This window comes from Sus scrofa, chromosome 1 (assembly GCF_054392235.1).
Source record: "Sus scrofa isolate SSC_HxYL_T2T_F1_AM1 chromosome 1, Sscrofa_HxYL_maternal_Yorkshire_Landrace_v2.0, whole genome shotgun sequence".
In the NCBI taxonomy this organism is placed as follows: domain Eukaryota; kingdom Metazoa; phylum Chordata; class Mammalia; order Artiodactyla; family Suidae; genus Sus; species Sus scrofa.
In genome coordinates this window covers 18,559,441-18,586,051 of record NC_139383.1, presented here as the reverse complement: position 1 = coordinate 18,586,051, position 26,611 = coordinate 18,559,441, and the positions used below count along the sequence as shown (strand labels likewise).

Sequence of the window (26,611 nt, the reverse complement as noted above, 5' to 3'; positions counted from 1 at the left end):
CTGGAAGCCCAGCATTGAGAATAGTTCCTGACATAACCATGGTGCCCAAAAAAAGAAATGAGAAAGCAGTTCCGCATATAATCCAATGTTTTCATCAAAGGTCTCTTCCCTCTTAGCAAAATGGTTTAAAAAAAAACTTAGCTGGATAATTTTAAATTTGAGCTTTAATCTGTCTGACCAGATGCTATTGTTAGCTTTTCAGAATTAAAATGGAAAGTTAAGTTGTCCTCTATCCAACCTCCAATGCTCTGAGGCAGACAGATATCCATACTGTCCCCCTGCCCTTATGCTATCCAAATTTCACTCTGCTGCCCTGCATGGCCCCTCTGACCTGTCTTATGTCTCAATCAACTTTCTTCACTCTGGGGCAGCCTGTACACAGACTCTCACTGTATACACAGGCAGGCATGACACCGTTTGGTATTCTCTAGTGACAAGGCTCAGGTCCCCTCATACCATACAGTAGAGCAGAGGGAAGGGTGAGGTGAAGGACAGACTCAGGCCCTACCTGCCATCGCTCCCTCTCATTCCTTATCCAGGCAGTGGCTGCACTTGAGAAGAGAGTGCGCAGATGCCTGGCAGCCTACTGGAGCAATCTAGTCTTGAGAGTGACAAATTTTTTTCTAGTCAGCACTGTGATACTGTGACGAGCAGACTCAGAGCCTCAAAATTAAAGCTTCCTTTAGAAAGAACATCCTGAAGATTGTTTGAACTATATTACTGCCATTCTTTTTAATGCATGGTGACTCAACCCTGTTCATTCATTGCAAACATAAACAGAGCTGATTTTTAAGGGTGTGCCTGGTTAAACATATTGTATACACCCTCTTTATTAAGATTAACACCTGGTTAGAAGCTGCAATTTATTTTGTGCAGTGTTTAGTTTTCACTTAGGATAGAAATGAGAAAGAAGTAGTTAAATAAGGTTGACAGATATCAGATCATCAATGTCCTTCTATATCTTTAGTTTTTACTACAAAGGGCATTATTAGGACAAGTGGCAAAACTTTGAATGGGGTCTGAAGATTAGAGGGCAGTCATGAATCATTGTTAATGTCCTGATTTTGATGGTTGTATTACCATTATCTTGGGCACCTACCATATGCAAAGGACTGTGAGGTATAGGAAAAAAGGACAAGCATTGACCTAGTTTGCTTGCAGTGCAACAGGAGAGACTGGCTACATGTAAAAGATGAAAAATACAAAGTACAATGCCATAAGGGCCAAATACCAGACAGGAACTATGGTTCTCAATATTTTCTTCACCAATAACATTGGATCCTAATACTCCCTGTTGAATATTTATGGAGGTTTAGACCCAAGTCACTGTGAGCTGAATATAATTCCACCACTCCTTTCTCCTCTATTGAAGGAGAAGGGGTAGAATTATTGTAATATTAGGGTTTTTTTTTGGGGGGGGGGTTGCACCTGCAGCATACGGAAGTTCCCAGGCTAGGGGTTGAATTGGAGCTCCAGCTGTTGGCCTATGCCACAGCCACAGCAATACCAGATCCAAGCTGCATCTGCAACCTACCCTGCGGCTCATGGCAATGCCAGTCCTTAACCCACTGAGTGAGGCCAGGGATCAAACCTGCATCCTCATGGATACTAATTGGATTGTTCATTTCTGCTGAGCCATAATGGGAACTCCTAATATTAATTTTGAATTTATTCTAATTTAATTTTCAAAGGTAAATGATACACCATCTTGGGGGTGTCATCTCTACATAATTCATCTCTAAAACAGTTTATTATACTCTCTCACTATAACTCAAATTAATAAATTTGAGTAGGGTTAAGTTTTAAATGAGGCAACAAGTGCAATTACCACCCCTCCTGAATGTCCCCTCCCTAAGAAGTATTTTCTGCCCACTCTATCTCTAAAAGCAACAGCCACAAACCTTACCTGTTTGGGAATTTTAATGGTTGCCATTAAGCTATTTCTCAGTAGCTCTTTCCATATGTACCAATAAACACTGTGATAAAAGACTCATGGACAGTTCTCCAGTTTAACACATATTCTCCCACAACTGTGGAATGTGTTAGATGGTGAGAAGAATGCAGTTCCTTTAGATGTTTATGGTTTAGAAGAGGGAAGTGATAAACATGAGTAAACTCTGAAATACAAAAAATGTGCAAACTCCCTTCCTCTCCATCCCACAACAAGATGCAGGATTTTTCATCATCTCACCTTCTCAAGTAACCAACTTATAACAGAATTCTCCCCCACCAAATCCACTCCACAAGCAGGAAAATTTTGCTTCCCATGTTTGAGAAAGTCAACTTTTTAGGGGTCAGGGAGATGCATGTTGTGGTGACGGCAGTTCTCCTTATTTCCCTAAGTCTATTTCCACATACATAAATCCACATGCAAAACTACCACCTAGCTTGGAGACTGGACTAAAAGCAACGATGCACATGGAAGCACCTGCATTCAAGAATTTCTCCCAGCTCTCTTCTCTGTTTCTCTCGAGATGGGTAGGTCTAGGTCTAGGAACACAGTGGACAAATAAAAAGGATCTGATGAAAACAGAAAAAAAAAGAAGAAGAAGAAGGGAAGGTTAAAGACCTCACTCTTCCACCACAGCTTTTTGCACTCCTAACCCCAGGTGATTTCTCCAGCTCTCACTCTTAGAGAACAGAGAAAAGGCTTTCTGATGCTTGGTCTGTGTCTGCCCTCCCCCCATCAGGAGTACTGAGCATCTGGTTATCTCTTCAGGTCCTTTCAGTTTCCTGAGTGTGAGAGAGGGCAGGCTTACTCAAATTAAGTTGATACTAATCTTCTTCCTGGAGATCTACATATCTCTGAATTGGCATCTTCTCAGAATCCTCCACATTCCTTATCTCTGCACCCTCCAGTGCTGGACTCCAAACCATGATCCAGTGTGGGGGGAAGACTCCTCTACATTTCCTGTCTAGCCTCCTAAAGAATCTGGAGCCTCCCTGATACCAAGGCACCCTCTTGCTCCAGTCCCAGGTGCAGTTCTGCTCAAGGCAGATGGATGGGCTGGATGCTGGGACTACGTAAAAAAAAGGTGGAACAATCACGTCTCATCTTTTCAAACTCATCTGCAAACCAATTTTCAGTCCTCAAATCTTCTTTTCCTCTTATATCCACCTTCACCACACACAAGAGTTACTTCTATGATGTTTCCAAATGGTCGACCCCCCTAAGCCCTTCACATTCTTCTTCTGACATCACAAATGCTAAATGAACCCTCCTTTGAGACAGGCATCAAAGAAAAGGGAGAGACAGAGAGATGAAACCAGGAGGAAGATGAGAGCTGGGAATACTCATGTGACATCAAATTTTGATTAGTCGCAAGCGTAACTCTCCCTCCCCTTTGCATTCCCCTGGCATCATCCCCAGACCCCCACGCAGGCACAGACCAGTTCTCCATTCTGGAGGAATGTCCCCCTCCCAATGGGGCAACCGTGGAAATAGTGCATAAATAGTCTAGAGTCATTTTCAATGAAACAGTTTAAGAAGGAATTGATCAAGGGCTTATCTTTGCCTTCCTCAGAAGTTTCTGGATGCCACCTCAGGCACTAATGACAGAAGATTTTACATAGTTTTTTGAGCCAGGTTTCTCTATGGTCCATTAGAATCTTATTCCAGCTATTTTAACATCTTGATTTTGATATTATGTGCTATTTTAAGGGACACACAGAGTTTGGTTCATTAGGTTGGGAAAGAAAATCTTACGTTCTACCGTGTTTTGGTGGTATATTCCACAAAGCTTATCCATCCTTCATCTATTTTGTTTTTCTAGTAGAAACAAAATATGTATGAAATTAAAACATAATAAAATACCAGCCTATATAACACTATTTTGGGAACCTCATACTTGGAGCCAAGGTACATGAGTTCCAGTCCTCACTCTATTAATAAACTACTACTTGCCATGCAAATTTGGGGGAACACTGACCTGTCCCCCTCATGAGGTTGTCCTAAGGATCAGATTAGATGATATGTAAAAATAGGTTGACTAAATATAATATGCAGTATAAAAATAAGGTGTTATATTTAAAGAACTAAAAAAAATAAGAAGATAAACACAAAGCCTGTGTGAAAATGAACATGTGAGACTGCTTTTTGCTTAGAATTGCCTATTTTCTCTAAATACTTTAAAAGACCTTTGGAGTAGGGAAAAGTTTATAAATCTTAAATGGTCCTTTTTAGAAGTCCAGAAGGTTCCTCTTCTATCATGTGGTATTTGGATTATAACTGTAAGTAAATCTAACCCAGGAGGTGCTAGACTATATTTTTGGTTATTTGGCCAAATCAAAAATTGAAATTCAAACTATTTTCTCTGGATAATTTGGTCAATTATTTCTTAGAACTATTTAGAAATAAAGTCTGGTAGACCAAAAGACCAACTGATTGTCGACTAACAGACTAAAATCATTGGTGTAGGGAGCCTCGTTGGATAACTCAAAGTGTCTAGGAGGAGGTGGGCTCCATTCATTTTTTTTCTGTGCACATAGCTCAGTGTATACCTCTCAGGCTTTTACAGCACTGAGGTAACACAGGAGAATGAGATTCGTACCCAACTTGCTGGCCTTTGTCCTGAAGCACAGAATAACCACAGAAGCCTTACACTGAATTATTATTTTATTTTATTTCCTATGGTAAACCTTACATTTATTATCAGAAAGCCACTGTATAATGCCCTTTATTCTTTTTTCTGACCACAATCATTGCAGGCACAAGTTCCCAGGCCAGGAATTGAACCCACACCACAGATGTAACCAGAGCCACAGCAGTAACAATGCTGGGTCCTTAACCTGCTGAATCATGCGGGAACTCTACTGTTATTTTTTTTAATGTGATACTCATAGTCTCAGTACTACTTATTGTACCATATTTTCACACAATTAAAAAAGGATAAAAACTTTTTTGATATAAATAACAAAGATCAGTTTGTTCAAGACACATAGGGTGGATGAGTTTTCTTTCTTTCTTTCTTTCTTTTTGTCTTTGTGCCTTTTCTTGGGCCGCTTCCCACAGCATATGGAGGTTTCCAGGCTAGGGGTCCAATTGGAGCTGTAGACACTGGCCTACGCCAGAGCCACAGCAACATCAGATCGGAGCCGGGTCTGCAACCTACACCACAGCTCACGGTATTGCTGGATCCTTAACCCACTAAGCAAGGCCAGGGATTGAGCCCGCAGCCCCATGGTTCCCAGTCGGATACGTTAACAACTGCTCCACAATGGGAACTCCGGCATGGGTGAGTTTTCTAAAAGGTTTATTTTCTTTCATATGTTCTTAGCAGGCTGGCCAAGAAAATTTATAAATACTCCACCAAGTCACATTATATTACAAGTCATTTGATTACTGGGAGCTGGCATGTAGAGCAATGAAAAGGTAGTTTACAAAAATTAAATGCTGAGCAGGTTACACCAAGACATGAAGCAAATATAAACATGAATCCTGGGATTTTATCATAAGAAATTTGTCTTTTTTTTCCCAGCTTCTAGCACAGTGTCTGATCATAGTAACCACTCAATAAATACATGTTTAACATAGTCTGGTAAAATAGAAACAGCCAGAGAAAATAACAAGATGTGAGTATGGATTATGGTAAGTTTTCTTCTTTGGTAACCTTTTCCTTTCTTTTCCAGAAGCCAGAAGTGTTTTCCCTACAGATAATTCACGCCAGCAATTCCTTTACAACAAATTTCCAAGTAACTATAATTCTCTTTAAAAGGTTGTATAGAGAAAGTCACTGTCCACAGTGATTAGAAAGCATTTTGATAAGACAGACCACAGTTTTTTTGAAAAGGATATCAGGAAACCCAAGCCCTAAACAATAGGCTCTTACCCCAGAACTGCTTCTTACAAAAGGATTTTCAGGGATGAACAATCACCAAGGAAGAATAAACTAAACACACAACCATTTTTCAGAGCGAGTTATTTTATATTCTGATACTGTTTATATGTTAGACATTCTCTAATCACTAACTCTTCAACATACACACTGAAAAATAAACCTCAAAATTTCCTTTTTCTAGATAAAATATAAAATCGAGGCTAAGAATCCACACTAACTGTGGGACTGATTCATCCAATGACATTGCGAATTCTTTCATTTTCTCCACATCTCCCTATGAAGTGTTGTAAGTGAAGACGAATTTTCAACTTGTATGTAATTATAAATTTAGGGGATGTGGTAGACACAAATGACAAATCTGAATTAAAATGAAAATATAGACACAAGGTCTGGAAAGCATTACTCACCTTTTTCTAATCTAAGTGGATGTGTCATATGTTGCAAGGCCAGGAAGGAAACAATGCTATCATGCTATGATCAGAACCCAAAGAAGTTAGAAGCCTTTGGCCAGACAGGTATGGGCAAAAACCACCCAAAGGAAGACTTTTCTAAGCTTTGAAAATGCTGATGCAAGAAATAAAGAGCACAAAATACAACTGAGATAGAAAAATCAAAGATGATGGGTCTGAGAGACAATAATATGAGGAAGCTATGAAAGAGTGAGAAAGTAGAGAAGGAAAATCAAAGATAAATGTGTCCATTCTGAATGCCACTCAGCCATAAAAAAAGAATGAAATAATGCCATTTGCAGCAACATGGATACAACTAGAGATTATGAAACTAAGTGAAGTAGGAAAGAGAGAGATAAATACCATGTGATACCACTTATGTGTAGAATCTAAAATATGATACAAATGTACTTATCTATGAAACAGAAACAGACCCACAGACATAGAGAACAGACTTGTGGCTGCCAAACGGGAAGGGGATGGGGGATGGATTGTGAGTTTGGAATTAGAGATTGAATAAACAACAAGGTCCTCTTGTGCAGCACAGGGAACTATATTCAATATCTTGTGATAAATCATAATGGGAAAGAATATGAAAAAGAATATATATATAACTGGAACACTTTGCCGTACAGGAGAAATGAACACATTGCCAGTGAACTAAACCTCTGTAAAAGAAATTTTTAAAAATAGATGTCCATTCCAAAGAGAAATTCCTGGGACCAAAAACAATGATCCTATCTACTACACAGCCAGCAAAACCCTTCTTAGCATATCTTTCTTAGCAAGAGTTTACCTTCTCGTGGCCCTTTGTCCCCAGCCCCTGCCACTGCTCATGCTATTTATTTCACCCCATGTCAACCGAATATGGAACCCTTAGTATCAAGCATCATCATCAATTTTCTTAAAAATAACATTCATCCTCAACATTTCTGAGTTTACTAGAAACCTACTGATGATCTTAATCATCAGGGATGACTGAGAGAAGAACAAATGAAGAGATAGAAATCCACTTCACATTACATTCTGCCATTTCACTGGCCTCATTCCATCTTCCTATCTTCTCTTTCACTTCAGGATTGAAACACAAAATCTATTTTCCTATCTCACTTCAATTATCTTAGCAATGCCACCGAAACTTTTGCATCAGCAGAAACTAAGCCTCTGGGTATATGTAGAAGGAGGGGAAAGTTGTAGAGGCTGACTTTCTACCAAAAGTGGTCAGTGCTTTCTTCCATACAAAGTAGGACAGTGTGAATACCATGTTTTCACTTCATGACAAATACCAAACTTCTTAGGAACTGTATGCAGTCAGTAAGATCTTATTTTCAAAGAACATCTATGAATATAAAATGCTTATGGTATGATAAATAAGGCATAGGATAAATATATGATATTAACAATTCATACAAAAGTCATAGATATTTATAATTTTAAAAGCGACAAGAAAAATACAAGAAAATATTTAAAGTATCTCTGAAGAGTGGGTGGGAAGGTAGATAATTACTACTTTCCTCTTTAGAGTCTTCAGTAGATATTTTATCATGAAGAGGAATTGTTTTTTAAAATCAGAAAGAAAAATATCATCCTTATTTTTAAAGATGTCTTAGGGTCATGCTAAATAAAACTGTTTTAATGGGCAAGTGATATCTGGTTATTTAGAGTTACAGAAAGCAGGTGAAAGCATTGCAAGTTTCCCTTTAAATGTGAAATACCTATTTTACTTGTCCTTGAAACCCAAGCCATTTGATTTTTTGATATACTACTAATTTGATTTCTCCTTTGGGAACTCAATGTTTTGCAGAATTTAAGTGATACTTTAGCTGAAAAGAAAGAGAAAAAGAAATTATAAAAATAATATGAACTAGAGATACAGTTGCATGTTTTTTAACTATTTCTCTCAATAAAAAATTTCATTATGAAGGATTTAACCAAGTTTTTTTAGTTTGAGGACTTGGCTATGATCCTCTGAAGTTAGCTGAAATGAGGAGATTCTACTTGAGGGCCACCTTTTTAAAAGTTGCTTTCTAAACATAAGCTCTATTATGATGGCTGTGTAGTTACAGGAATTAGTCTCTTTAAATGAATTTCACAAGAGCTGAAGACACAAGGCTATAACCACAACTTCTCGTCCTACCACTGAAATGGAGATCCAACATACTCTGCTTAAATCCTGCACTAACTTATTAGCGACTAACTGGGTATCTTTAATTTTTAGAATAAACTTATTAATAACACCGCCATTGATTCATTTATCCACATAGTCAGCAAATAATGCAGGTGCACTAATACATGTCAGGCACTGTGTTCGGCTCTGATGAAAATGAGATGAATAAGAAAAGTCCCTGCCCTTAAGCACTTCATATCCTATGAGAGTCATTCAAGATACTGGTGGGAAACCAAAGTTACACAGTTCTTTTTTGCCTAAGGTTTTTAATTACAATTAATGCTTACATTTTACCTCTGAAAAAATATTATTGCTTTGAAGGGATCATGCCCAACTTCTTTCTATGGCCTTTCTTTCTTCTTTCTTTCCTCTCCTTCTCCCCTCCTTTCTCTCTATAAACTCTACACCTACACTGTGCACTTCAGTAGCCACTAGTCACGTGTGACCCACTGAGCACATGAAAAGCAGCAAGTTGAGAATAAAGTACACACTTCATTTCAAAGACTTGGTAATGAAAAAGAATGTTAACTATCTCAATAATTTTTTTCCCATTCATTACATTTTGAAATGATAATACTTGAGATATGGTAGGTTGAATAAAATATATTATTAAAATTAATTTCACCTTTTTTTACTTAATTAAGCTGGTTAAATTTTTCAAATTATATGTGACTCATATTATACCCTAGCACATGTGCATTGCACTAAATGGACTCTTGCTTTGGGGGGAAACAAACAGAGACGCTTACCAGGTCTCACGGTATATTTGTATAAAACATAATGACATCTGCTTGAGTTTTGGTAGTCAGATATAAGGGTTTGCCCATGAGAAGAAGCACACAATATTTAGTTTAAAAAGAATCATGTATCAGCACTATTAGTTTTCATGAATATTGTGATGACTATAAAATATAGCAGAAAAAAGCACTTACCTCTAACTTTTGTCTTTGGGAGGAGGTTGGGAAAGAAGTTCTTTTCTACCTTGGTAACTTGCTTCATATTATTGAAAACAAGTACTTTACTTATAAAACTCATCAACAGACACATACTTACAGGCTTTATAATTTACATCCCTCATAGGATTATTAGATATTTTAAGTATAAATTCTACATACATATAGATATGTTTTTATACCTTCATTAAAGAAGAGCCTCTTATTATATACCAAATGACCAAGACAATTATAATAATGAAATAGAACTTTTATTTTCTCTTTAAGTGTTGAAGAAATCAAATTCTCCATTTGCTATGATTCAGTTAGTATTTGTAGTTTCTAGATTAAGCATATGGAGTTTAATGAAATGTCACAAAATTTTAAGACTCGTCATACATAAAATAGACAAATTTTAGCAAGACAATTATTAGAATATCTCTTTGTTATATGTATTATTCAATTTTTATAGAAGGAACAGTCAAAAATTTAAACTCAAATTTGTTTTTTTAAAAAATATTGGAGTGTTGGAGTTCCCATTGTGGCTCAGCGGGTTAAGAACCCGACTAGGATCCATGAGGATGTGGGTTCGATCCCCAGCCTCGCTCAGTGGATTAAGGATCCGGCGTTGCTGTGAGCTGTGGCGTAGTTTGCAGATGTGGCTTGGATCCTGCACTGCTGTGCCTGTGGCATAGGCCAGCAGCTACAGCTCTTATTCAATCTCTAGTCTGGGAGCTTCCATGTGCCACAGGTGCGGCCCTAAAGCATACACAGCTTTCCTACGCCAACAGCCTCCAACAGGGGCACACCTGAAGCCTTCCCTCTCATTCCATATAAAGCTTTCTAGCACCTCTGCCAATCTCTGAGTCTCTGCCAAACACAAGAAATGGTGGATGACTCCTTTGCTATAACAAGCTCTGAATAAATAATCTTGGCTTGTTCTCATTTGGTTAGTCTGTGTTTATTTCCACCTGTAGCGGGTAATGATAGCTTTCATGCTTAATAGCATTTATTGTAATGAAGCAGTTAGCAAATTTAACTCTAGCATATGTTTGGCTAATGTGTATTTATTTTTAATTTACTGAATTAAGTAAATAATTTAACCAATAATTATTTATTTTAGCATTAAAATTTCAGTTGGACTTGTTTCCTTTACAGAACAAGTTGTGGCTCCAGTAAAAATGGAATTTAGCCTGCTTAAGGAAAATAGTCACAACTTTATTCATTTCCAAAGTTAGCAATAAAAGCAAACTTTTCAACAGTAATTTATGAGTTCTGCACATAAGGATGAGTCATCACCAAAGGGTGTTTTATGTCGTGAAAAACAATGCTCATATCTGTACAGACTTTTAACCTAATTTGCTTAACAAAAGGATGTTAAATCTGAAAATGTAATTAATTTTATTATGGCAAAAGCATTTGGTAAGTGGAAGAAAACGGCATGATGCTTAGAGCAGTAGAATTCTAAGTCATCATAGGTTGAAACGGGATGTGAGTTCCTCGATACCTTCTCAGTCCTTAGAGTAAGCTGTTTATGAGGTCTGTGACGTGAAGACATGTTCACATTCAAACCATGAATAAGGGTAAGTCATTTTGAGGACAGATAAAGTAACTGGTAAATTCTAATTCCAGTGTTTTCTGTTTTCTACAGGTAGTAGCAAAGCCATTTCCAAATTGCAGCCAATTATTCCTCTCTCCTCCACTGGGTACACATCTTCCTCCAGACTTCCAAATTGTTCCCAAAGTAATTTCTTCAGCCTTTCCCTTCTCCCATTCTGCCAGAAATCTCTCAAGGTGTAGATGTGAGGTTCTCCAGCAGAATCATCAAAAGGTGCCTGTCAAAATGCAGACTCCTGAGCTCTGCCCCAGACCTTTGAATCAGAATCTCAGGGAGTGGGGCCAGAGGAATGTGCATTTTCACAAGCTCTCTATTGCATATCTCATATTGAGAATTACTGTTTAAAGCAGCTGTCTACCTAGACACACTACTGTATATAAATAGATAACTAACAAGGACCTACCATATAGTACAGGGAACTATACTCAATATTTTGTAATAACCTATAAAGTAAAAGAATCTGGAAAAGAATATATGTGTGTGTATAACTGAATTACTTTGCCATACACCTGAAACTAACATAATATTGTAAATCAACTACACTTCAATTAAAAAAAAGCATTTGTCTACCTCATAAATCTCATCAAATCTCTTAGATTCACAGATAGTCTGATAATGACAATATAATATCTATCTATCTATCTATCTATCTATCTATCTATCTATCTACCTGCTTTTCAGGGCCACATCCATGATATATGGAGGTTCCCATGCTATGGGTCAAATTGGAGCTGTAGTTGCCAGCTTACACCAGCCACAGCAACACGTGATCCTTAACCCACTGAGCCAAGGCGGAGATTGAACCCGAGTCTTCACGGGATACTAGTTGGTTTTGTTACCACTGAGCCATGACAGGACCTCCTGGTTTCTTTAAACTTCTGATAAAAAATATTTATTAGTTAACTCACTGTATACCCACAGCTCAAAAAAAAATAAAACCAAATTTCTCATATTTGCTACAAAAGCCATCAGAACTATGTCTCCTAGTTACCAGCTATTTTAATACTTAAAAGTAAGTCATCCTTGGCTTTTGCCCTCTCACTGTAAATGAGATTTGTCACTAATCAAGAAGCTTCTTCTTTCATTAAGCATCTGATTGTAGCCAAATCCATCTTTATGTCAATAATTATTACCTCAGCACCTACTATGTGGTAGGAAATGGTAATATATAGCTGAATTAGACCTGACTCTTGCTTTGAGATACTTAACAGCCTAACTAGCATGAGAGGCCAATAAGTCTCTATGTTGAGTGCTATGGTTGTAAACACATCAAAAATTCTGAGAGTATACAGATGGTGAACCAATTAATGATTCCTACAGGGTTTGTGAAAGGTACAGAGAAGAGGTAAAACTTAAGCTGGTGTTTTATGAAAGTAAGTAGTTCACCAGGCAGAGAGCGAGGAAAGGACATTCAACAGAGAAAAACAGGAGCAAGAACACAAGGCTATAAAAGCAGGTTGGATAGAATAGTTCTTTTCCTGGTACGTGCTGGGGAATGATTCAGGTGTAATCAAATAGGCAGGCTATGCTCAGCTATAGTGTCTTGTGTGAGGTGCCCAATAGTTTGCATTTGTTCTATAGGCATTGAGAGTCACCAAAAGGGCTCTGCTTTCTTTTATATTTTTAATTAATTATATTTATGAAAAATACATAAGTGGACATTTAAAAGTCAAATATTATTACAAGGCTTAAAATAAAATCCATATGTTCTCTGTTCCAACCCTATCCAGGCCCAAGTCCTGTTCCCCTCAGGCATCCACTCTCCTTACTTTAAAGTTGTTCTTCTTACTTGCTTCCATATTTCAAAATAATATGGAGCACTGAAGAAATTTCACTGCGAAATCAAAAAATATCAGTATCTTTGAGTCTTTTCTTTAGGCTGATCTCTTCTACAAAGAGGAATTCTCTGGTCTCCTGATGGAGGGAGGAAGTAGAACCAGCTTAGACTATTACTTATACAAACTCTGATTCAATCATCTTGGTTCTGCCTACTTGAATTTTCCCTGGACCACAATTTCTGATACTCAACATGCCCAACAGACCTCCTGTGATGTGAAGTTATTATTTACTATCAAATAAATAACTGCATTAATTTTAGCTTTATACTATGAAGATCACAAGTAACTTAAATTGTATATAGCAACCTGACCTAGTTTCTATGAGACAGAGGGGGAAACTGGAAAGAGCTGGCATGAAGGTAAAGACTAAATGCTGAAGTCTTCTAGCGTAGAAGTCAGTAAGCCGTGGTCAAGAGGCCAAACCTAATTCACCACCCATTTTGTAAGGCCCATGAGCTAAGAATGTTTTATATTGTGTAAGAAGTATTTAAAAATCCAAAGATGACTACCATTTCATGATGCACATAAATTATATGAACTTCTAATTTTATGTTATTACTTTTTTTTTTAGGCCACACCTGTGACATATGGAGGTTCCCAGGCTAGGGGTCTAATTGGAGCTACAGCTTCTGGTCTACACCACAGCCACGCCAGATCTGAGTCACGTCTGCAACCAACACCACAGCTCACAGCAATACCAGATCCTTAACCCACTGAGCAAGGCCAGGGATCGAACCTGCAACCTCATGGTTCCCAGTCAGATTCGTTTTTGCTGTGCCACGATGGGGACTCCCTATGAACTTCTAATTTTAGTGCTCATATAGTTTTATCAGAGTCTTACCATGTACAATTTTTACATATTGTCTATGGCTGCTTTCATGCTACAGCTGTGTGATTCAGCAGTTGTGCAAAAATTACATGGCTTTCAAAGCCTAAAATGTTTACTATCTGACTCTCTTTACAGAAAAAGTTTGCTGATTCTTGTTCTAGAACAGTTAGTTTGGGTGATGCAAACAGCAGTAGGTAAGAGGATTAAACCTAGGTAGTTGGGTAATGAACATAGATCAGTGGTAGAGAAATTGGGAGGAAAGGAATTAAACCTATGGGTTTTTTTTTTTTTTTTCTGTTTTTGTGTGTGTGTGTGTTTTGTTTGTTTTTGTTTTTGCAATTTCTTGGGCTGTTCCCACGGGATATGGAGATTCCCAGGCTAGGAGTCGAATCAGAGCTATAGCCGCTGGCCTACGCCAGAGCCACAGCAACGCCGGATCCAAGACGAGTCTGCAACCTACACCACAGCTCACGGCAACACCGGATCCTTAACCTACCAAGCAAGGCCAGGGACCGAACCCGCAACCCCACAGTTCCTAGTCGGATTCGTTAACCACTGAACCACAACAGGAACTCCTAAACCTGTTTTTCGTCCCAAGTTCTTCCTTTAATTCTTTCTAATAGTCATCATTCTTTCGGTTAATATTAGGTCATACAGTATTAACCCTGAGAAAATTTAAATTGCTAATGTTTCTCCATGGAACTTTCCATTCCAGCTTCCCACCTCCCCTCTTCTACATCATTATTATCTATATCACTTACCAATATATCTTTAATTGTCTGCATATTTACATGTACATGGACTGTTCCTCGAATAAACTGTACACTCCTAGTGGTTTAAAAAAAAGGCGGGGGGTGGGGGTGGAAGGGTGAGGATACTTTACTCTCTTTTGTATTCTTGTTTTTCTAAGACCCAGAATAAGATCCTTAACCAAAGTGCTCATGACAGTTTAAGGTGATGTGTTGAGCATTATTTGCACTTTTTTTTTCTCAGGGAAAAGAAAATGAGTGTCACCAAAAAATTATTTCCATGTACTAACAATTCCAACAAGATAGATTTTGATGGAGCTGAACCTTTTAGATGAAAAGCACAGTCTGGGAATTTGGAAAGTAACCAACAGAACATGTTTCTTTGGTTGAACAGTTGACAAAAAGAGACCCTTAGGGCTCTCTTGATTACTCTCTTGATTGAGGCAGGTATCCTTGGGACCCTCCCTCTCCTCCCCAACACCCCAACACACATACACCTCAATCATCCCATCCTGCTATATTCAGAATGAGAGAGAAAACTTCGTGACAGGGAAATAAAAGTAGAGACGCTTTCAAATGAGCATGTGCTAAGACATACAGTGAAAAGAAAACAAAATCCAAAAATACTTCAGGCCCATGCAGCTCGCATCTCTAAATTTCGCCCAGGATTCTGAGGAAAGAGTGAAATGCAGTTTTCATTTAATTCAATAAGACACCCATTTGGCAGGGTTAACCTTTTCCCTCTTGTGTCTTCATTGTGGCTTAGTTGATACAAATTGCTTTCATTAGGGCATTAACGGGCTTCTGGCTGGTAGTCTCAGATGGAACCTGTGGCGGTAGTTCAGTACACGAGTGATCGAGATGCTGTTAACGGTGGTTTAACATTAGGAAGGAAAGGAAACAGGCTTATAAATAATTGCTTAAAGGTTCTGTCTGAATGGAAATTCTGGAAGCTTAGGAGAGCTTAAGATCACACGCCATTCTGGTCTAAGATGAAATCATTGAAGACATTCTCCAACCTTACTCACTGACATCATCTATATATTGCAGGAAGGAAGCCTTGGTCTATTTGATACTCTGATGTGACCAAGTAAGGCAAGTCGGGAGAAAAGGAAAGGGAAGGTGCTGCATGGGCTCAAAGATTTGCCAAACAGCATGCCAAAGGCTCTGAGACAGACTTTAAGGAATGATAGGAGGGAAGAAGCAAGTTTTCGGAAAGAATAATAACAAGCATTTTAAAATCTCATCACCTCTTCCCCCACAGTGCCAGTCAACTGATGGTGCAGAGATACCAAACTGCTTTGGAGACAGTTCTCCTAGCATGGCTCACAACACAGAGGCCAACATATTTGTTTGGTACTTTGCTAGTAATTTTAGAATTCAAATATGAGGAAACATTTCCTCAGGAATCTCGGTAACCCCATGCAGATCACAGATACAATGATGAATACATTGAGCATCCTTCATCTCCATAACTTTGAACATCCTTCATTGCCCAAACCATGTACTAGGTTGTACATTACAATAACAAAGCAGAGAACACAGCATGTAGTAGGTGCCTGGTATCTTCCCAAGGAATGAATGGATGAACGAACAGCTAAATAACTAGAGGTCTGGGTGTATGGCTGCACAAATTCTGCCAGTGCAGATAAAACAAAGCATAAAGGAGATTTCACGCATCACGGATAAAGGCAAACATTTTAAAGACTAGGTCCAGAGCAGGTTTGATTATAGACGTCTGTATCGGAGACGCATTTCTAATTATGATAAAAATATCAGCAGCACATTAGACATTTCTTATTCATCAGACATTACCAAATTAGTGTCTGTTCTTGTGGTTACTCTGATAGATCCTGTTTCTTGAAGAATCAATGATTTCATCCTTGGAGAGAAAGGGATTTGCGATATTGCTATGGCCTCTTTCTTCTATTCATTTGAGTAACATTTTAATCTCTGGAATAGTACACATTAATCATGGCATGAAAATCTTTCTTTTTGTCATTGTGTGGTGCGACTTGCATCTAGAATTTGGAAAACACGCTATTCTACATGAGAGTCAAGGAACTTGCTTGAGGGCACATAGAAAAATAAGGAAGAGGACAGAATTATGTGTCCTAGAGTTTTAACCTGAAACTTACTTCTTTTGCTCAGAATAACACTCTGCATTAATCCTTTAATTCTGAGGAATAAATGGCCGTATAACCCAAGTCATCTTTCTAAAATTTCCTTTTTACAAGTGTCAATAGATATTTTGTTTCTACTAACAATGTTTTTGTTTTGAGTGTAACAAAATCAAATGTCTACAGGGGTCAGGCAGGTACAATATACAAATTGACATGCCAAGTGGTAAGTGGCCCTGAGCCCCTGTTTCCGGAGGACAAGGATGATGGGGACTGCAAGAAAATGGGAGATACCAGCCCAAGGTTGAGAATCCAATTTTCTAAGAGAGAGCAGAAATGCAGATTTGTGTACCAGCCTTTTAAATTTCACTGTGTTTATTTTGGTAACTAATTAAAATGTAAAACACTGTCCAGGCCAAAACCACAGACCAAAGCAAGCATGTCTGTGGGCTGCGTTTAGCTGGAGGGACAGCTCACTTCCTTTTTATTCTGCCAGATTGAGCTGCAGGGGGTATTTCGCGCTCTGTTTGGATTGGCTTCTAATCTATAGCAATCCATCACATTAAAGAAAGTACGGGAGTGTTTTCTGTAATGCCGACATAGGTGGAATTGAACAGCCTTCATGGATGGCTCCTTGGTAGCACAACACATTTGAAGTTGAGAGATAGCATTGTATCTAGGTAAGTACATAAACTTCTAGAGCCAGGTGGCCTGGGGTCTTTCACTTACCAGCTATGTAACCTTGAGGAAGAGATGGAATTTCTTCATGGCTCAGTTTCTCATCTGTAAAATGTAGATAATGACAGTTACCAGGACAGTTACAAGAATACAAATACACACAGTACTTAAAATCTAAGTTAGTGCTATCTAATTATTTGCTATTACTTTCTAATCACAAATCATAGCATTGTTGAAAAGTAACAAGTTTTACATATCTATGCAACATTAGACAGCTACTGACTCAATAAGTGGCCCCAGAAAACTTTCTTTCCTCAGACAGAACAGGTGCAAGAATCAGGCTGCTTGTGGTAAATTCCCACTATTTTGTCCTTAACACCAGATGCCTTTACTTCTTGGAAATGTCATAACTGCATATTTCAATGAGAGGAATATATAAGCAAAATTTTGAAACACTAAAAATACTGGCAGTTAATAATATGTTAAGCTATCTTTTCATTTTTCCCTTTTTTGGAGAACATCCATTTTAAAGTCAGGGACATTCTGGCCCAGAGCTGAAAGGCAGAGAAATCAAAGGACCTTTATTTTCCTCTTTTATAGGTTATTGAAGCATGAAACTTATTGACAGATGCTCAAGCTGGATATAAGTTAAAACACCATTTCTTCCAAGATTGTTTTCACATTAAATGATTCTGGAGGTTTTTAATTTTTTAAAAGGTACGCCCCCATATTTTTTTTTTGAATGTCTAGAAATAGAGAAAACAGAAGGTCATGTGACATCTATTTTACTGAAGTAATCATATGTTTGTGTATAGTAAATGATGACACAGAATTCATTTTCTGTGGCACCAGCATATTGGCTCACCAGTGAAATTCAAAATACACTGACCTTGAAAGATTCCATAACTTTGTTACCTCCTGCATGCCTGCAAATAAAGTAGAATTGGCAGGCCCATCATACTTTCATTCTACCAAATTCTTTTTCTTCCCAAGGCAGGAGAAGACAATTGGTAACTCTCAAAAATAATGCTGGTTTTATCTATTACAATTAAGAACATCTTCTTCCACTCCAATCTCATCAGAGGATGCTAGGCAGCAGCCTTATGCTCATGTGAAACCCAACCCAGGAGCCAAGAAAAGCAGAATAACAGAGGCACAGTCTCACATAAGGTGGGAAGGTCCATTAGAAATAATGGACTCCACACACCACTTCACCCTCCATTTAACAAAGAAGGACCAGAGCTCAAAAGAAAAGTGATTTACAAATGTGCAACTGGATGTACAGGGGCCCAAATGCCAAACCTCATATCACCAATTGATTGAAATATTTTTTCCATCCTGAACTGTGTCTACAAGTTTCAGAAAGTATATTAAATTGAAAGATGCATCACTTAAAACATTAACTGATTTTCTTCTCATAACTATTCCAAAATTCTGTTTTTCTGAAATACGTTGAGTGGATCACCTGCATCAGAATCACCTGAGGACTATGAAGATTACAGATTCCCAAGTTCACTCCTGACCTACTGGATGGGGAGGAAGATTTAGAATTTTGCTATGTGCAGTTTCAACACACAACTCAGGGGTTTGTTATAAATAATAAAGTTTGAAAACCACTGATGTCTAGGACCCATGATGGACATTAATACAGGTGGAATTATTGGAATAGAGAAAAACGTTCCAACTTAATTTAGTCAAAAATTGTTACACTTTAAAATCTCAAACTTGAGCGCTTAAACTGATTTAAGGAATGGTTGCTCTATAAATTCTTAATGTGTTTTCACATATATGTACTCAGTAATTTTTCACAGACACCTTTTAATCTGCTTTGAATCCTGGGGAGTGACTCAAAAGTCGATGAAATCCTGGGGAGTGACTCAGAAGTCGATGAAAGAAAAATTTCTGCACAGCAAAAGAAGCCCTAAACGAAACAAAAAGACAACTCACAGAATGGGAGAAAATATTTGCAAATGAAGTGACTGACAAGGGATTAATCTCCAAAATTTGTGAATACCTTCTGCAGCTCAATACCAAAAAGACAAACAACCTCATGCAAAAAAGGGCAGAAGATCTAAACAGACAATTCTCCAAAGGAGACATACAGATGTCCAAAAAAACACATGAAAAGATGTTCAACATCACTCATTATTAGAGAAATGAAAATCAAAACCACTGTGAGGTACCATCTTACACCAGCCAGAATGGCCATCATCAAAAAGTCTACAAATAATAAATGCTGGAGAAGGTGTGGAGAAAATGGAACCCTCTTACACTGTTGGTGGCAATGTAAATTGGTGTAACCACTGTGGAAAACAGTATGGAGATTCCTCAGAAAACTAAAAATAGAATTACTATTTGATCCAACAATCCCATTCCTGGGCATATATCCAGAGAAAACCAGGACTCAAAAAGATACATGTACTCCAACGTTCATTGCACCACTATATACAATAGCCAAGACATGGAAACAACTTAATGTCCATCGACAGAGGGGTGAATAAAGAAAATGTGGTACAGATACACAATGGAATATTACTCAGTCATTAAAAGGAAAGAAATAACAACATTTGCAGCAACATGGACGGACATAGAAACTATCATGCTAAGTGATATTAGTCAGACAGTGAGATACCAACATCATATGCTATCACTTACATGTGGAATCTAAAAAAAGGATAAAATGAACTTCTCTGCAGAGCAGATACTGACTCACGGACTTTGAAAAATTTATGGTTTCCAAAGGAGACAGGTTGGGAGGTGGGGGGGATATGCTGGGGGTTTGGGATAGAAATGCTATAAAATTGGGTTGTGATGATCATTGTACAATGATAAATGTAATAGAATTCATGTTAAAAAAAAGTCAATGAAAGTATTTAGCTTATATAAGGCTAAGAAATTGTACCTTGCTGCACTTAAAACAGAAGTATGACTAGAATTTAATCTTGTGTTTCTGAAAGGAGACTACGTATAGGGCTGAGGACATAGGAACCATTATCTGAAGATGATGATCTTGTAGTACAGTTTTGATTTTTAATTCATTCCTTAATGTAAAAAGAAATATCATGATTAAAATTAAACATTAATATTTAAATTTAAATTGTTCATCAAATTTAGAAACACGACAGTTTTTAAATTGCATTAAACCAGGAAGTGGCATTTCAAATGTAGATCGACAGATAAACTTTAAGAATTTGAACTTAAATTTGGTTCTCTTCCTTGCCCTGCAGCTACTATTTCCTATCAGCATCATTCAGAACACATCTACCACTCTCTGTACCATGAGGGTGAACTGGGGCTTTTTCTGAGATTCTATTTTAAGACAAAAAATATTTTGTTTTAACTTAAAACAATAATGATTGATAAATCCCCAAGAATGCATGCGTGATGTTTCTTTACAAAGGAGCTATTTCTCCTTGTTTTCTGAAAATGAATGTAATATTACATTGTTTTTATTGTGGTAAAATATCTCTGCTTATTACATTTCCAGTCTGCACAGTTCATTTTTATTATTGCTGCATTAAACTGGAGCAGTTTTCCTGATGGCAGCTATTCCTTTTAGTCAGCTAAATACCTGGCACTCTACTACCCATGATATTTGCATTTTATAAGAAATGAATGTATTGGAGTTCCCCAGATTAAGGACCTGGTATTGTCACTGCTGTGGAGCAGTTTGATCCTAGGCCTGGGAATTTCTGCATGCTGTGGGTGCAGCTAAAATAAATAAATAAACGAATGTATGTATTTAGAACAATAGCCAAAATTAATTTAACAATGGTCTAGAAAGATGAATAACATTAAAATGATCCTCTTAACTACTGTCACCAGTCCACTGATGTTAATGAATATCTATAAAGCAATGTTCATTATGTGTGATTTTATTACTTTTCCATGCATTTCTTGTACATTGTCATATAAAGCTGTAATCATAGCTAATATTGTCACACATTTTATTCACAATTAGGACATAAGTGAGTTTCAATGATTGCCTTCTACAAATATTTGTGAAAAGGAAATTTTTTTTTTTTTTTTAAGACCACACCCACAGCGTATGGAAGTTCCCAAGCCAAGGATTGAATCTAAGCCCCAGCTGCATCTGCTGCAATGCTGGGTCCTTTAACCCACTGCACTGGGCCAGGTATCGAACCTGCACCTCCACAGCGACCTGAGCCACTGCAGTCGGATTCTTAACCCACTGCACCCAGGTGGAAACTCCTGAAATGATCTTAAATAAACTAGGTAGGGCTGGGTAAATGTTCCCTACATTTGTACTAGATTGGTTATGTAATGATTCAGCAAAATATTAGTTAAAAACGCCTATATCTAAAATTTCGTTGGAAAGTGAGGGGCAGAGAAATTCCATCTGATTGCTGACATTTAGAGGAATTAAGACGAATAAGAACCCACTTTCCAGAAGACAAATGAAAGGATTTGAATCCTTCCATGTCTGGAGTGTCATATGAATGCAAAGAGATGATTTGCTGTGAAACTCTACACCTGGGACACATTTCTGCACCTGGTCAGCTTCACACTCCTTATCAGTAATCTCTTTCTCCAAAGTTCATTCTGGGCCAAAGAGTACAGCAAAGGTTTACTTCTACACCGAACATTCTGTGGGCCCTGATTTTGTGTCAGGAGTTGTGCTAAATTCCTGATAATCCCATTTGCTTCTATACTTATTAAATCCCATTTTACAATCGAGAAAACTAAAAGTATGCCCTTAATAACTGTAGCATATAATTGGAAGCATCTTTCTTTTTTTTGTAAATATCTTGATTTATTATCCTTTTACATTTGGTTGCAATTGTTTTTGTTAAAAATATTACGTAGGCGAATATACATCGATATATGCTACCATGTTCCAAACATAGATATTCATATTTTTCTGGGAATGGGAAGCATCTTTTCTTACGTAGACAAAACCTGCTGTAGGGCACAGGGAACTCTAGCCAATATTCCATGATGGCTCTATGGGTAAAGAATCTTAACAAGAGTGGATTGTGTATACGGATAACTGAATCACTTTGTTGCACAGCAGAAATAATCACAATATTGTAAATCAGCTACACATCAATAAAACTTTAAAAAAGGAAGAAATAAAAATAATACTATGGTACTGAAAAAAAAAAGTCACTTAAACCTAAACACACACACACACACACACACACACACACACACAAAACAAACAAAAACCCCTGGTGACTAGTAGTGTACTATCTTTAGACCTAGAAGTCATTCCAAGTTTTCCAAGAAAGCTCTTAGCCAGTTTTCTTCTAGCACAGAATGTTAATAAGGCCTTGGTGTCTAAAAACCCTTGACATTCTCAAAGTGAATATAACTCCAAGGTGAGCAGAAAAGAGATTATGGTCTTTACTTCAGCGATGAGCTTAACTAAAGGGAAGGGAACTCCAGTCAGCTGACTGACTTACCCCAAGATTATGTAGTTAAATAATGGCAGAGTTTTGTCTAGAACCTTCGCCTTCTGATGATTCCTTCAAAATATTTCTAGTAGAGTGTCCCTCAAATAACATTTAATTTTCTGGTTATTCGGTCTTTACAGCTCACAATCTTTATGAATTTGAGGATTTTTCCAGAAATAACTAACTTTCTATGGAATACAAAAATTAAAATTGAGCTGAAAGAAAAAAAGATATGGAGATACAAAGCAAAGATGTGATAAAATCCAAATCACATCATAAGCAGTCATAAAATATATTCCCTGGAATCCTGGCTTTGGGTCCTCAAAGAATTTGTAAGACTGACCTTCAGAAGGTTAATGCTTTATAATTTGCCTAACTTATAACTCGTATAATCACAGCATTTGAAACGCAGAACACCTTTGTGCTACTTGCTGTCATTATTTTACACCGGCTGCAGAAAGAATTGTTTTGTGTATGGCCACTAGTTTTTGGTCACTGCCATTATGGGCTGAATAAACCCAAACAGAAAATCTTAGTCAAAAATAACATCAATTGCAACTAGTTTTAATTTTTCAATAGTGATGACAAATATACTCTAGCCTAGGCTTTGGGCATATTTCAATCAGATATGACAAATAAGGGGAAAACATGTAAAAATGTTTGCCATTAAAGCCTACCAAGTCAGGACAGGAGATAGATCAAGAAAGGAGGATGGGTCAGGACATCACCCAAAATATGTCTACTGTTAATAAACATTTATAGAACATTATCCTAATCGCCACAGTAAAGGAAAACATGTGGTGTGACGGATGTACATGGAATATGCACCTAAACTAGACCAGAAGGCATTACGGTAAGTTCCTACAGGAAGTAATATATGAGCTGAGATTTGAAGGATGAATGGATAATAAAAGCCAGGGAAAGAAAAATGAAGTAGTATGTTTAAAGCAAGAGAAGAAGCACGTACAAAAATAAGGAGTATAAAAGAGCTTGTTATCTTAAAGGAACCATAGACATTGCAATATGAATAGAGCAAAGAATTAGAAGGGGAGAAAAACAAGATATAAATCTGGAGAGTTCAATTGAGGCCAGATTACAGAGTAATAGCCAGGCTCACTAAGGGATGTGATTTTATCTTAAAAGTAATAATAATCTTTTAAGAAACTGTGAGAAGAGTTATGATGTGAAAATGCCAATAATAGTATTAACAATGGCTACATTTTTTTGTGCACTGCTATTCTCAGGAACCATGCTAAATGCTTAGCACACACCATCTCAACTAATTCTCAAAAGAACTCCATAAGGTAGATACTGTTAGTATCCCTATTTTTTCAGGTGAGATCCCTGAGCTAGTAAGTGATAGAACCACAGCCAAGAAGGAACTTGAGAGGAGTAAGATTAGAGGCAGAAAATCTGTTGCATTAATCCCAGCCTGAGATGATTGGGACTTAGTCTAAAGCAATAGACAAGGCGTGGAGAAGAAGGGCTGGGCAGGCAAGAATTCAGGAGTCAGAACCAGGAAGCTGTTGTTCACAGTGGAAATGGGCAAAAGGGAAAGCAAGTAGCCAACAATAGCTCCACATGTGATAGACTGGTCATCTATGACAATGATGCCAGAAAGGAGAAGTAACTTTGAGGAGAAATACATTGGATTTGAGACATTCGTAAGATACAAAAGTAGAACCATCTAGTAAGCAGTTGACTCTATGATTAGGATGTTAAGGAGAGGCACACAAAAAAGGTAATTGTTCAAACCATTGGAAGGTATTTCTCACTCACGTAAAAGTCTAGGACAAGTATTTCAGGCGGATGGGTGCTCTCCTTCATATAATTATTCAGGGAGCCAGGCTGATGGTAGCTGTTCCATGTTTAACATGTGGTCTCTCTGCTTAGAGGAAAAAGTGGAACTTTTTTTTCCTTTCTTTCTTTTGTTTTGTTTGTTTGTTTTTGTTTGTTTTTTAGGGCCATACCTGAGGCACATGAAAGTTCCTGGGCTAGGAGTTGGATTGGAGCTGCAGCTGCAAGCCTACGCCACAGCCATAGCGATGCCAGATCCAAGCCACATCTGTGACCTATGCTGCAGCTTGAGGAAATGCTGGATCCTTAACCCAGGGAGTGAGGCCAGGGATCAAGCCCGTATCCTCATGGATATGAGTCTGGTTCTTAACACACTGAGCCACAATGGGAACTCCTAAGAGTGGAAATTTGAGGCCAGAGATTTCCTCATAGCAAGTGAGGAGGAAGTTGCATATATCACGTTAAAATAATATTCCCTACCCTACAACTGCCACATGTCCATTCCTATTGCAATAGGGCTAGGAAAGGCCATCCCTAGTTTAGGTGACACAAAGCGGCTACAATTCTACTATTATGGAAAAAGGAACAGGTATAGAAGTGTAGTTGCAAAGTTTACAGCCATGGACGTGAATTTGATTACTAGGAAGAATGTTAAAAATGAGAAGAAAAAAAGACCAAAAATGGCATGGACGGAAGAATAGTCTCTTTTTTAATCTATGTGAGAGCCATCAGGGAGATTTTCTTGTCTTTTTGTAAATCTTGAGTCACATTTCTAAGCTATGTTCCCCTGCTCTTTTAGCATTTGGTAGCCTGACTCTGGATTATCTACTTCAGCACATAAAATGCTATGGTAAGAAATGACTCCATTTCCAGTGACAATTCCAGGGCAATCGCCCTCACTGCCAACAGCATGCTGTAGTCTTGACCTTCTGCTTTATCTGCAGAGATCAGCCAAAGCAGCATTTTATAAAACCTTTGTATAACATAATTTGTAGGATAGTTAATATATTAGATAAATCACAGTTAAGAGGGTTTGAAGGGGATGAAAAATGACCTAATACTAACAAGATACAATTTCACAAGAATATAAACAGTACAGATTCTAAAGAAAACCTAAGTTCCTAAGAAAAGAAGTAGCAGACCTTGCTCAACAATAGTTAATATGAGGACCTCAAGTTTTATGTGACCACAAGATCAATATGCAGGAACACTGTGATGCAATTGCTAAAATGTAATGTAGTCTTAGGCTTTATTGGTAGGCTTGGTGCACACAACAAAAAAAGGTTGGCACGCAAAACATTTTACACTGAGCTGTTGGGAGTGCCATGCTAGCATTTACAACTTACAGTCACCTTGAATTCCTCCTCTCCCTTCCTCTCACATTCAATTAATATCAATTCCAAGAGTTCCTTGGTCGTCTAGTGGTTAGGATTAGGCGCTTTCATTGCCATAGCCCAGGTCGAGCCTCAGTCTGGGAACTGAGATCCCACATGAAGCAGTGACCAAAAAAAAACCCCAAAAAACTGTAGCTTGGCAACTAATATCAGGTCCCATCTATTTTACTTTTTAAATATTTTGTGATACTGAACTATAATTAGAGATATGAGTATATATATACATAAAATACACACACATAATATGTATATGATTTTAGAGAAAGAGGTATAAACACATATATCAGTGTGTGTGTGTGCACGTGCGTTTCTTAGATCTGTGGAAGGAGTGCGCCTAGAAGTAAAGACGCCACGAGAGCAGTGGTCATATCTAACCCCCAGACCTTCGTTTGTAAATACTATTTCTCACTAAAAAAGAACCAGGGATCCTTAGAGAAACGTACACAGGATAGGGCAAGGAAACCATAAAATGAGTCTGAATCTTTTCATTGCATGAATGTGCTAAAATAGGGACATGTCAAAAAGACAGGGAATCCAACTTAACAAATACTAAAAAGAATGGGTGAAGATTTGATAAGCAAGAAGATATTTACACAGTTACAGAGTAATCACCACAAATTAATTATTAATTACAAAGAGAAAAATGGTTAACTTTACAGTAAATTAATCTAACAAACACAAATGTATTGAAGTTATCAAGGTTAGTGTCACCCATAACAAGACAAGTTGGTATGATGTGCTTCCTGACATGATACGCTGAGGACATATCACTTCTATGCTACTACA

The 26,611-nt window shown here is 37.7% G+C and overlaps 1 long non-coding RNA gene across 8 annotated transcripts in view; it reads right to left on the bottom strand.

Moving 5' to 3' along the window:
* The window catches only part of LOC102160169 (uncharacterized), a 426,691-nt gene that overhangs the window by 378,716 nt on the left and 21,364 nt on the right, over positions 1–26,611 (bottom strand). For all 8 annotated transcript variants that reach the window (XR_014845125.1, XR_002338311.2, XR_014845124.1 and 5 more), the window contains exon 2: positions 17,269–17,322. This is a non-coding gene — a long non-coding RNA (uncharacterized LOC102160169). The remainder of the gene's footprint in view (positions 1–17,268; positions 17,323–26,611) is intronic.